This window comes from Triticum dicoccoides, chromosome 5A, assembly GCF_002162155.2.
Source record: "Triticum dicoccoides isolate Atlit2015 ecotype Zavitan chromosome 5A, WEW_v2.0, whole genome shotgun sequence".
Taxonomy (NCBI): Eukaryota; Viridiplantae; Streptophyta; class Magnoliopsida; order Poales; family Poaceae; genus Triticum; species Triticum dicoccoides.
Window position 1 is genome coordinate 559,386,502 of NC_041388.1, and position 12,792 is coordinate 559,399,293.

Below are 12,792 nucleotides of genomic sequence, written 5' to 3' on the forward strand. Positions count from 1 at the left end.
TAAATGGCCAGTTATTCAGTTTGCACAAGTGACTTTCTCTCTGTGCGCTTCTTTATAAAATGATACGCACACTCGTGCGTATTCGAGAAAAAAAACTTTCTCTCTGTGCATAGGTGATACCAAGTTACGTGAATGCACAGGCATATGCATTGAAACCTTGTGTTCTGTTTCCGAAGCTACGATCCTGACATCGGCGCGGTTGGTTCCACCTACTTGGCCTGCAAGTTTGAAGGTGACTTTTTTATCTACTCCTTTCCTGGATTATTAATTATGCATGCTAATATATACATGCTGCACCTGTGCTCATTTCAGATTAAAGTGCGCCTTCCTAATGATCGGATTGTCACTGGGCGGATACGTGCTTCATGTGTTGATTCTTGCATTGTCATCATGAAGAACGTGTCTGGATTTGATGCCGCAAGCCTTGACGGTGACATGCAGTTTGAGCCTCATACGAAGGTAGCAGCTGTATCTCGCTGTTTCCGTTCTGGATTTTTAACGGCCACAAGCGGAGTAGATCTTGCCCCTCCAAACCCTCTTACCAGTGAAACAATTGTAAGCACATGCCGGGTCCAGAAGGTGAGTTAGCTGCTTTTGTACAGTTCAAATTAAATAACTGTATGATGGTACTGTCAGTGGCTTAAGAGCATATTCTGTCCTTGTATCCTTAGTTTCAGGCATTATGAATTGCATTATCCCTGTGTAACTTCACTGTTACTTTTGCGATAGGCAGGGATTGGAGGACCCCTTGTTGATTTTGATGGGAGCTTTGTTTGGATGAACTCCTCCCGTACCAAAATGAAAAAGACTGCCTACTTGCCAAGGAAGCAAATTCTTCATTTCTTGGCATTTCACAGGATGGTCAGGTATGTACACTTTCAGTATTGATGAACCGACCTTCTCTCTTTGGCTCACCCATGCCCCTCTCTCATTGCATCCTATTCTACATATCGATCCCTCCTATTTTAGTTACCAGTTTGTACTCATTTGCTCTTTTTCCTTAAATTGTTTAGATCTGCACTGTATTAGATTAAGGCTCTTATTTCAGTGCCAGTGCTAATACATATGTCTGCTACACTTGAACTTACGTTCAAGAAGAAGACCCATGGGGAAATTGTTTAAGATTTTCTTAAATTTCTCTGCTGTGAAATATCTGTAACTATTTGCCTCCCTTCTAGTTCTATATTTCCCTTGTTTAATGGCTCATCTTGTGTGTGTGGTCTGCAATATCTCCTTTGTGGATTTATCATGGTGAGTTTTCTATGTTGCGGTGCAGAGTTAAAGTAAAGGAAGGGGTTGATGATGCTACGAGAGCAAGAATGAACAGTGAGATGAAAGCAATTAGGCCAAGTAGTGAGTCCATTTTGCTTCCGTTTTCCTGAGTATTCATAATTGACCGTTCAATTAACTGTATCACACTCACACATGATTTTATCTCAATTAACTAGGTTTGGATGCTACCTCCATAGCGAAATTGAGTGAATCCAGAAAAGGCGCCTTGAGTAAGCAAGTACTTTCCAGATTAAGTATGAGTGTTGTGGCGCTGGCCTCATTCCATGGTTGGCGATTATACTGCTAATTATTCTTCATGTTACATTGTTTTTGATGATCAGCTATTCAGTTTGCACGTATGACTCTCTTGCCCTCTGCAGGTGATACCAAGTTACGCGAATGCACAGGCATATGCATCGAAAGCTCATGTCCCGATGCTACAAGCTTCCTCACATCGATAAATTTGATTCCACTTACTTGGCATGCAAGCAAGATCACTAAAAATTTGACGGTAACTATTTTCTGTACTCCTTTCCTGTGTATTATGCTAATCATTAATTCAGTACAACCATTGCCTTGTGCTCATTTGAGATTAAAGTACGCCTTCCGAATGATCAGATTGTCACTGGGTGGATAGCGGATCCTGAGATATATGTTGATTTTTTCATAGTCAACGTCGCTGGTGTTAATGCCGCTCATGTAAGTCTTGATCATGAGATGCAGTTTGAGCCTTATAGGAAGGTAGCGGCTATATGTCGCAATTTCAATTCAGGACTATTAACGGACACAAGCGGGGTAGATCTTGCTTCTCCAAGCGCTCGAACTGATGAGACCATGTTCAGCACATGCCAGATCCACAAGGTGAGCTAGCTGCTTTAGTTTGTACAGTTCAAATAAATAACTGTATGATGGCATGAATTGCTTAATCTATATTCTATCATGGTATGCAATGATGCATATTCTTCATCCTGACTTTTGTGCTAGGTGTGGGTTGGAGGTCCCCTTGTTGATTTTGATGGCAACTTCATTGGGCTGAACTGCTCTTGTACCAAAGAAAAAAAGACCCGCTATGTACGGAGGTCTGCAATTCTTCGATTCTTGGGGGTTCACGGGATGGTCAGGTACGCACACTTTGAGTATTGATGAACCACACACTCCGTTTGGCTTGCCATGTTTCTCTTTACTGCCTCATATACTGCATCTCCCTCCCCTATTTCTATTTAAGTACGTGTGGTGTATCATTCTGAAAGCCAAACAGAAGCTTCCCTGGTTTACGAATTTATCCCAAAAACCATAGTAGCCGGAAACGGGGAACGGTGGGCCATCCCTCGATCCGGATTCATCGACCCGGAATCAGATTCGGGAACGAGGGCCGATTCGGTAAGATTCGATGCGGATTCGGCGTTTCCGCAGTCGGATCGTCGATTCAGGTTCGGCGACTCGACAGTCTTGGTTCTTGAATCGATCGAGTAAGCAAAAGGTTAGCCATATCAATCACGAACTCCTCGTTTTACTCTCTGCCCCGTTCTTTTTCACTCCCCTAAATAACTCCTCGTTCTGCTCTCCAATTACTCCAAGGCTGCTAATAAATTTTCCATTGGGAATGAGATGATGTATTTTAGTCTTCATGAATCGACGATGCAGCCAGTTGCTCCCAGCCCAGCCAGTTCCATGTATAAGTACTCCCTCGGTCCCTCCCAGCCAATTGCTCCCCGCATCCGTAAAGATTCACGTTCCTCGTTCCATGGTACCGTACCGGATTCATCGTACCGGAATTGATTGGATCACGTTTCCGCTTTAGAAAAATCGTTCTAGAGATGTATACCCCCACTGTACCCTATTTTTTCCGACCCCCGACTCTCGTCCCCCGTTCCCGTTCCTCGTTCCCACCGTACCGGAAACATGGCAACTATCCCAAAAACTGTCCCGTTGCACTCTACTAGATCGAAGCTTGTTATTTCAATCCTCGCGCTAATAACATGTTTCTGCTGGACCCTAAACTTACATTTAGGAAGATCCATGGAGAAATTGTTTTAGATTTCCTTAGATTTCTCTGCTGTGAAATATCTGCAACTATTTTGCTCCTTATTCTATATTTCCCTTGTTTAATAGCTCATTTGGTTTAATACCTCATATTGCGATATCTTGTCATTTTGGATTTATCACAATGAGTTCTCTACATTGTGCTTCAGTGTTAAGGAAGTGGTTGATGATGCTACAAGAGCATTCCTCAAAAGTCTGGCAGGAGAACCATGTTACAACATTCAAGGAGGTGAGCAAAATTACTTCACAGGATATTAGGTGTAAGGACAGCATGGGGCAGCCATGGACCAAAGAGGCGCGGCTGTGCCTTTGACAGACGTCAAGTCTCAAAGTCAGCTTACATTGGTCCTCATAGTGGGTCCTCCTTGTGTAGAGGTCTAACAGTCCAAACAAATAACCAATCGAAGGTCTCATCTCTACCTGGCTAAATGGCCAAGCTGAACGACATCTTCATAATTTTCTGAGATAAACGACATGGCAAAAACATACTGACAAACTAGTACTAACATGTATGGTCACTTATGTTTTCACCTTCTTGCAACAGGCAACATATATATTTTTCGATATAAACTAGGTGAATGCCCACTTGCTGCTATGGAACTCATAAAAATAAATCTAATCATGCAAGTGGCTCATCAGTGTCGGTCTCTGCAAATCCATGGCCAGAGGAGTTGACTTGGCGTTAGCAAAACAAGATAACTTAGTAACATCAAAACTGCGATGAACTCATATATGACATATTTGGCAAACCCTAAAACAAGATGCGGAAATGGTGAATTTATGACCCCCCCCTAGTCATGAAGTTGGAGGGTAGGTTTCATGGAAGATGAATGACGATAGATCATCACCATCTACTCCAATATTTTCTAGGATTACAGATTGAAACTACAACACTAGTAGAAAAAGGGTCAAACGTGAAGCACAATAGTGCCGGTTTGAATTTCAGCCGGCACTAATGTGTACAATAGCACCGGTTCGTGGCGGTGATCAATAGCACCTGTTCGTGGCGAACCTTTAGTACCGGTTCATGCCACGAACCGGTACTAAAGAGGCTGTGTCAGCCTGCGGTCAGGCTATGGCCCCACCATCACCATTTAGTGCTGGTTCGTACCACGAACCGGTACTAATGAGGTTATGGCAAGCTGTTTTTAGTCCCACCTGGCCAAGAGAGAGGGACTAGGAGCGGTTTATAAGCCCTGAGTGCAGAGACAATGAAGAAGAGGCTCAATGCTCACGTTGCTTAGCTTCAAGCCTTCAGGAATATGGTAGATTGCACGGAGTTACACGTAGTGCAGTTTACACTATTCCGAAAGGCTTGAAGCAAATTAACGAGCATTGCACCTCTTTTTTATTTTTAATAACTTATTACAACTCCGGACTTCTTCTGTTATGGCAAAAACTAATTGCACGTCGGCATTTCTTTTTTTTTTTAAATTTGGTTATAACTCCAGACTTTGACCATCAAGTTTTGCAGAAAAGAACAAATAGCAGAAAAGAAAAAATAGCAGAAAAAAACTATATAAAAAAACTACTCAGAAATAAATAGAAGAAAATAAATATAGCAGAAAAGAAAAAACTACTCAGAAATAAATAGAAGAAAAAATAAAGCAGAAAAGAAAAAAAATTATATTTTCTATTTTTCTATCGTTCACAAAATGATCGTGAAATTGAAAATCACTACAAAATGAACTCTGAAAATGTTGAATTTTGGCAAATTAGATGAATAAAACTACTCATAAATAAATAGAAGAAAATAAATATAACAGAAAAGTAAAAACTATACAAAAAAACTACGTAGAAATAAATAGAAGAAAATAAAGCAGAAAAGAAAAAAACTATAAAAAAATTGGTGCGCTGGCCTGTGGGCCTGCTAGGTCACAGACGTGCAGTTACAGGCCTTAAAGGCCCAGCAGACTCACAGGGCAGTGCGCAGAGTTTAGGCCAACAAGCCTGCTATATAGAGGAGTTCGAAGAGGTAGCCGCGGCTGGGTTTATAAACCAGTGCGGCTGCCCTTCGCCCGACGAGGTGGGACTAAACTTTGGGGTGGCAGTGCGAGGCCTTTAGTACCGGTTGGTGGCTTCAACCGGTACTAAAGACCACCTTTTAGTATCGGTTGGAGCCACCAACCGGTACTAAAGGCCTGCTCTTCCCGCCTCTTGGCCTGGCCAAAGTTGGCCTTTAGTACCGGTTGGTGGCTCCAACCGGTACTAAAGGCATCTCCTATATATACAACACTTACGAAAATTCAGTTAGATCTCCCCACTTCTTTCATCTCCAACCTCTTGCGCGCCGCTCGAACCCGTCCTCGCCGCCCGTCGCCCATCGTCGCTGTCCCCGCCGCTGCCCGTCGTCGTCGCCGTCTCGCGCCGCCGCCCCGAACGCCGCGCGCCGCCGTCCGTTGTCGTCCCGCCGCGGTCCCGTACGTCTCTCGCTCTCGCGTATACCCGCCGCGCCGCCGTCCGTCATCGTCGCACCCGGCCCGTACGGCGGCGCCCCCGCCCGTACGTACTCCGCCGCCCCCGCCCCGTACGCCGGCGCCCCCGCTCGTACGTATGGGGCGGTGAAATACGGGGCCGCACACATACACACATATATACGTACACACTACACACACACATACACACACACACATTTTTTTTTTACTTATTTTCTGTTTTTTAGAAAAGTTAATTAGATGATCGAATGTTTGATTAATGTCGAATGTTAGATAGATAGAAAATTGTCGAACTAGAGATTTGAACTAGTTGAATAATTAATATAACTAGTTTATTTTTAGTAAGAAAATTATCGAACTAGTTTATTTAGGTATATGAGATTTGAACTAGTTCAATAATTAATATAACTAGTTTATTTTTAGTAAGAAAATTTAGGTATCTGAGATTTGATACAGTTTATTCAAAAATAGTTGACAACTAATTTGTAATAGGTGTTTAATGTTTCACCTATATGAACATAGGAAATGTCATCTGACGATGAAAAAGATTTCATTATGTGCGAACACTGTGAAGACCAGCGCGGCCTGTGCGACAAAAATTTCCTTGTTGATGGTAGACATTCGAAGTTGACACAGTAAGTCACTTTGTCAATTATTATTTGAATGCAAAACTTATGATTCATTTGCTTCAATTTATAATTTTAAATTTTCACTATTCTACTAGCGCATCCCCTGCCATGCAACAATTTTTGTCTTGGATAAGATAAGTTTTAGTGCTATAGATGATATGGAGGTAAAGAGAGTTTACTTGAAGACGGAGCATGGGTATACTTTCAAGGTCAAATTATATAATGGAGACACATACACCCATTTTGAATGCAAAACTTGGCAAGCACTATGCAAGGCTTATGCATTTGAGCCTGGTATGGTTGTCACCTTTGATATTCGTCCGAAAGATGATATTGAAGGTAATATAGATATCTGGGTCGATGTGCAAACGCCTCCAGTTCTACCATTATGTGAGTTTTTCTCAACCATGCATGCATATGTTTATGTCTTTGATACAGTTTATTCAAAAATAGTTGACAACTAATTTGTATTGTCAGCTTATTTCGATTCAAGCAAACATGTCCGGTGCTTGGTAGACAGGACCTACTACTGCCCCGGGGCTCAACTAAACTACGAGGAGATAAGTCATTATGTTTCATGGCTTGAGGATCTTAATACTGTCAAGACAAAAAAAATTCCTGGACTTAGAAATGTTAGTACTCAAAACGTGCGACAATGGTGATCGTATTGAACTACGGTCACATCTATAATCGAAAGATGGTAAGATTTTAACTATTTGTCCTTAATTAGTGCATCTTTTGCATACATTATTTTTGAAGCTAAACTTTCATTGCTTAGTATATTAATTACTATACGATGTTCTTCAACAGGGACTTCCGATGACGGTTGTGCCTCAGTGGATCGAGACTAAAGGTGACATGTCAATGGTTAGCTTACGGCCAAGATATCCTACATTGCACATGAGTGCATTCAGGATTTCTGAAAGCGGAGAATGCTTAATAGTGAAATATTGGAGCAAAATTGTTAACGATCGCAGAGAAATACTAGGGGGCAGCAAGGAGAAGCGCAACCCAAGATTAGGAGACAGATTCATCTGCATGCTCCAGTATGATGAATCAAGAGAGCTATACATGTTCTATGCTATTCTACCTGAGAGGGAGCAGCACTAGTTCATGCTCTTAATTAGTGTCTCATGTCCGTATCCTGAACTTCGATGTTGGTGATGATTATGTTGAACTCGATGATATCTTTGCTTCTGTTACAAAGTGAATGTTTCCTCTTTAAGCTAGCCAGTGTTGGTGATGATTAGATAGCTAGCGGTAATGACTATGATGATTAAATAGTGGTAATTAGACGACTACGATGATTTTTAGCTAGCTAGAGTTTATTTATTTATTAATATACGATGATGATGATGATGATGATGACGACTACAACTCATTATAACGTAAAACAATCCTAAATTAAATTGATAACACAAATTTAATTGAAAAATACAAAATAAAACAAAAGTCCACAAACATTTAGTACCGGTTGGTGTTACCAACCGGTACTAAAGGGCTCCCGGCCCCCGGAGCTGGCTCGTGCCACGTGGTTTCCCTTTAGCACCGGTTCGTGCTGAACCGGTACTAAAGGGGGGGGGGGCTTTAGTGCCCACACTTTAGTGTCGGTTATGGAACCAACACTAAAGGACCTTACGAACCGGTGCTATTGCCCGGTTCTGCACTAGTGCAATGTCGTACCATGACCCCTTGGCTGCCAATGTGCATTGCACAATAGTAGAAAAAGGGTCAAATGTTCAGCTCATTAGTCCCGGTTTGTATTTGAGCTGGCACTAATGTGACAAATAGTGCCGGTTCTAACGGCTAGGCGGGCGGCGCTCATTAGTACCGGTTCGTGGCGAAACTTTAGTACCGGTTCGTGGCATAAACCGGTACTAAAGAGGTGGTGGCCTTTAGTACGGGTTGGTGGCTCCAACCGGTACTAAAGACCCCCCCCTTTAGTACCGGTTGAAGCCACCAACCGGTACTAAAGGTGGTGCGCGGCCACCCGCAGTGCACAATGTTTAGTCCCACCTCGCTAGTTGAGAGGAGCTCGCACCGGTTTATAAGCCCCGCCACGGCTACCGTGTTGAGCTCCTCTCTAAGCAGGCCTTTGTGGGCCTATTGCAAGTTTTCTGCCTTGTGGGGCCTACTTGGCTGTACGGGCCTGCATCCTGGCCCAACTAAAGGTTGGGTTTCTAGTCGTATGCAGGCCGTGCCGGCCCAGTAGGCGGGCTGTTTTTGCTTTATTTCAAAAAAATAAAAAAAATCCACCAACCGGGACTAAAGGTCCCCAAGACCACGGCACGCCTTGTGCCATGTGGTGAGCCTTTGGTCCCGGTTCGTGCTGAACCCGGACTAAAGGGGGGACCTTTAGTGCCCACCCTTGGTTCTTACGAACCGGTACTAAAAATCGTTTTTCTACTAGTGGTACCTGTTTTGCTGAGTAGTTCCTTATGTTGCACATGCACACTTTAAAAACTTTATCAAGCATTTTTAACTTGTGTTTCATGCTAGTCAAATGTATCATTAATCGTCTCGAAGATACATTCGACGAGGATATCTTGCATAAACCATTCAAAGGTGTTGCTTCAGAAATGAAGCGAAGTGATGGCTCTCTTTTGAAGAAAACTGCTGCCGAACTTGCTTCAGAATCGAGCAAAAGTCTTGCTTCAAAAATGAATAAAAGTGTTGTCTCACTTGCTTCATTCAATGCAGTGGCGGTGTCAGGATCAAAACCTTGTGATGTCAAGCATTACATAAAACAAACAAGTAGAAGTAGAAAAGTGGAGGGCCTTGCCTTGTGTTGGATCAGATACAGAGTGCAGACTAGTACAATAATATTGGTCGATTGATTCAGAGTACCAGACGAACAATTTATGTGCAGCCGCGGGTGCGTCGCTCGCGGCTCGCCGGACGGCCCAAGGTGGTCGTTCCTCGTGTCTCACGTCCAGAGTCCAGTAAAAGATCACCGGCGTCGGGACGTGAAGTCTGAAGACGGCGCTGCGGCGGCCATCCACGGTCATTGAAGAGGCATGCGTGAAGGGGAGCCAAAGATATCACGTAATTTGTAGATCAAGCGATACAGTGCGATCAGTTAAGGGATTTTGGACTTTCTTTTTGCTGTACGGCCCAATAATGACCCAACTAATTGATACACAAGCAGGGGGATAAGAGAATAGATGGGCTGTAAGTTAAATTGCTGGTTCAACGACGTGGTACGTAGACGTGGGGGTCAATGTCGTACAAAAATCCTGTGTAGTCAAGCGACTACACAGTTATAACGTGGCCTCGCCACTGATTCAATGGTGACGACTCTGTTATAAAGTCCTTACTTTTTCATGTTTTAATTGGTCAATGATTGATAACTGAAATGACTATCTCTGTAGGATTTGCAAAAAAGTTTGCTTGCACAGGTGTATTTATAAAGTGCAATGCATGCTCTGCAACAATTCTGACTTCAGCAAGTTTGGTTTGAGTTCCGGGTGATGCACACAGGATTGATGAGACCTTGAGGGTTGTTACTGCTAATTATTATTATTATTATTATTATTATTATTATTATTATTATTATTATTATTTCCTTCTCATTTTGGATACTAGTTAACATAACCTTTTCATTGCAGATTGAAGTTTGCCTTCCAAATAAATTTCGAGTTGTAGGGATATTGAACTTTTATAATTTACATTACAACATTGCTCTTATTGACATCATCGGATACTGGGATCCTCATGCAATACAAATCAGTGAGCATCCAGTTACCTCTTCTATGGATGTAATAGCTGTGGGTTGTCTTTTTGCGTATCACAAACTAATGGCTGTTGAGGGGAAGGTGTTAATTGGCAAACAAAGCGAACTCGACTGTACAGAACTTTGCGTCTCCACCTGTAAAATCACCAAGGTATTTCTTGTGGAGTTCCCCGGTACCTTGAACATGCCAAAATTATTAGCATTGCAATAGTAAGGCTATCACTACATCTATTAAAACGATATCTGTGTGTAAACCTTGTATGATGTTACTTTTGTTTTGCTAGGCTGGGTTTGGGGGCCCTCTTATAGACACTGATGGGAATTTTGTTGGAATGAACTTTTATGATAAGGAAGAAACTCCATTCCTGCCGAGGGATGTTATTCACCGCCTCTTGATGAAGTTAAATAAAGAATGGTATGTCTTTTTTTTAAAATAAAGGAGTTTCTAGGTTTTAGGGAAGTTATCCTGTCAGTTAGGATCTCTGTGAACATTCATCTCTAGTTTTCACATGGTTCAGTTATTTTCACTTAAACATTACTGGTGCCCAATTGGATTTTGGGCTGATATGACAAGATGTATGTGATGTCACTTGTCTGTGTGCCATAGGTGTAGTACTATGTACTGATGTAGATGACACTGTACGATTCGGGTAGCAATTCATCAGTGTGTCATGTTGTTATTTGTTATATTATCATACTTCACACCGTAGTTATCTGTACCATCTCCTCACGCTCTTCCCCTGCTTTGTGTATATTTTAATGCACTAATGTGATATTTCATTGGTTTAAGTTAATATGTTTTCTCGTGGTAAAATTATTTTTGGGTGTGCTTGCAGGACTTGTGGACATGATACTATTGTTGAGGGTGATGAAAACATGTATTCTTTCTTATATATTTTAGTACTTATACATATACATATTGTTTCAAATAAATTTATTCAATAACTTGCGTGCTTTTTGACATGGTTGATCAACAACAACAGATGGTTGTTGCCTGGCAGGACATACAAAAACACTGATACTATTTTGGGCGGCGATGGAAACAAGTATTTTTTCTTACACATACTTATATTATAATACAGAGGGAGTACTATATGTCTATACTTTGTTTAAGATAAACAGATTCATTGACTTGGTACTTTCTTGCCCATGACAGATGGCCATTGCCTGAGCCACGTACCGTTGGTTTTCGAGGCGTGGGTCTACCCAATGATTTGTACTAGGATTGGTGATGTTTTCTTGTTGGTTGGTTGCCGGATCTCCATTCCCACATACCTTCTTGTGACGAGTCCTAGTAATAATGCTTTTCTATGCCATACCTTTTTTATCCTACCAGTACTCGTTTGAAAGTGTAATGCTTTGTGTTGCTTGTGTTAGAATATCCGAGGCGAGTGGTCTATTCATCGAGCACCAAGCAATCACACGATTCACGACATCAAGATTTATTAACAAGGTTCATCGATATAGCTACATTTTTTGGGCCTGACTACAGCCGCTCCTCCCATGAGACATCGTCACAATACTGCACCGAGATCGCCCAGGCTCCGGCACACACCGCCACCCCCCTCCTGCGTGCTTGTGCTATTATATTGGTATAGATTACATCGTATGTCTATCCCCTCATTCTATAAGGGGTCTAGGATACAAGTGTCCTACTAGAACATGATGACTTCATACCCTATGAACACAATACAACTGAGAGTCCAACTGTAATTTATCTTATATACAATATTTGACACAATTCCAACAAACTCCACCTTGGCAAATGTTTTCCACCACATTGGATTTGTCGGTGCGTCAAGCCTTTATGTACATTGGACTCGAGTTATGCCATGAACATGGTTGCTACTCTAAGACAACATATGACTCCACCTGTAACTTGTAGTTCCTACTTTTTTACCACAGTCAACGCTCAATCAAAGATAAGTTCCTTTTTTACTCTATTTTGCGCTCTCAACTTCCAAAGTATCCATTCAATACCATCACACATCCATCAACATTATCTTGGTTCCCTGTAGGAGTTGATTGAAAGGTTTGTAATAAGCAATTCACTAGCAAGTTCGAGTCCCTCAACTGAAACCCAAACTGAATCTCAAGTTTCCATGCATGACATTACTATATCTGTACCAATCTCAACGGTTTGATTTTTGGTTGTCTATACTACACACAAGGTGTGTCATTAAATTTTTGTGCAGGAGTGCGGAGATAGTGCATGCACCACGAGCCAGGGGTGTCGCACACCATCATTACAAAGTCTGCAAAATTATAATAGGGTGCAAGGAGGGGCTCGTGGAAGTGGTGTGCTAGAATGTGATAAACAACCTCGTCACCTTGGGGTTGATCATCTAGGTCTTGAATAGGTGGACAACATGACCAACATCAATGATACTGGCAAAGAGAAGTGGCAACACAGAAGGGTCACTTGAGTGTTAGAGGATTTAATTTGTATCTCCCATTACAACGCACGGGCCCTTTTGCTAATGTGACTCAAACCAAGACGGATTGCTACGTTTGGGCCCGATGAACGTCTAGTTAGCCCCTGATGAGGCATCCTGGGAGGATGCTAATTTCATTATGATTTTTAACATAGTACAGATGCACACACTCATATATACCCGCATACACTCATCCCTATGAACACACACATCGTACCTTTATGAGCACCTCTGACATCTCATCT

At 42.1% G+C, this 12,792-nt stretch overlaps 1 pseudogene; it reads left to right on the forward strand.

Annotated features, from left to right (window-relative positions):
- Positions 1–11,335, forward strand: part of LOC119299983 — an 11,927-nt pseudogene extending 592 nt beyond the window's left edge.
- The last annotated feature ends 1,457 nt before the right edge of the window (positions 11,336–12,792 follow it).